Here is a 1,039-nt window from a genome sequence, read left to right as displayed (position 1 = left end):
TTTTGTATTTTTAGTAGAGACGGGGTTTCACTATGTTGACCAGGATGGTCTCGATCTCTTGACCTCGTGATCCACCCGCCTCGGCCTTCCAAAGTTCTGGGATTACAGGCGTGAGCCACCGCGCCCGGCCGGCCTATTCTTTCTGTACCAGACAGCCTCTGCCTCCAGGACAGCCTCTGCCTCCAAAACAGCTGCCCCGTGTCCCTCAGGTGTGTGAAACCCAATCAGATCAGCTGGACGCATTTCCTCCCTCACCACCGACCTTTGGTCAGCCACCCTGGCCTGGTCCCATTTTTGACATTTGTCCACTTCTCTCCATTTCCCCCTACCAAGGACACTTCTTGTTTCCTCATTCAAAAAGGACTCACCCCCAAAACTGCTGTGAAACCAGAGGATGTGAAGCATCTGGCAGTGCCTGGCACACAGTAGTCCATAAACAGTAATTCTCTTGATAACCGCCCTCAGAGACCCCACTGCCTGCTCCAGCCTGATGTGGGGGTTGGGGGCAGCCTCTCCCAGACAGTAGGCCTATGCTGTGCTGCAGGAGCAGGTGGAGTGTAGGTGGGGAAGTTATATTTAGCAGGTATGAAAGCCCATCTGGGCTGCCGGCAGTCACTCAGGAGGCCTGAGAATAGTGGGCAGAATGCCTCCCACTACTGCCCTTGCACCCCTGCACTCTAGGCCCTGAACATGTCCTGCAAGTACCCACCCGTAGGCCTTTGCCGAAGCTGTTGCCTCTGCCTGGGACATCCTCCCCCACAGCTCAGCTCTGCCAGACAAACTCCTCCCCATCCACATCAACTGCTGCTTCTTCCATGAAGCCTTCCGGACACCAGCCAGAAATGCCTACCTTCTCCCAAGAGACGTTCTCTGGATTTTTTTACTCTTCCTTCTCCCTGATCTCTCCCTGCCTGGCTCACCTCCAGCCTGTGGTCCAGGAGGACAGTTTCTCTCCCCCACACACCTGGCAGGGCCATAGGACTTGTCTACTAGGTAAACAAAATCCCAATCGTCCCCTGGAAGGCAGTATTCTTCCTTG

General features: G+C 55.0%; 1 protein-coding gene across 2 annotated transcripts in view; it reads right to left on the bottom strand.

The window, feature by feature from the left end:
* RGS14 (regulator of G protein signaling 14) overlaps positions 1-1,039 on the bottom strand; it is a 16,136-nt gene that overhangs the window by 2,496 nt on the left and 12,601 nt on the right. The window lies entirely within an intron of this gene.

This window comes from Cebus imitator, unplaced genomic scaffold (assembly GCF_001604975.1).
Source record: "Cebus imitator isolate Cc_AM_T3 unplaced genomic scaffold, Cebus_imitator-1.0 Scaffold478, whole genome shotgun sequence".
In the NCBI taxonomy this organism is placed as follows: Eukaryota; Metazoa; Chordata; class Mammalia; order Primates; family Cebidae; genus Cebus; species Cebus imitator.
This window is presented reverse-complemented; position numbering and strand designations above follow the sequence as displayed.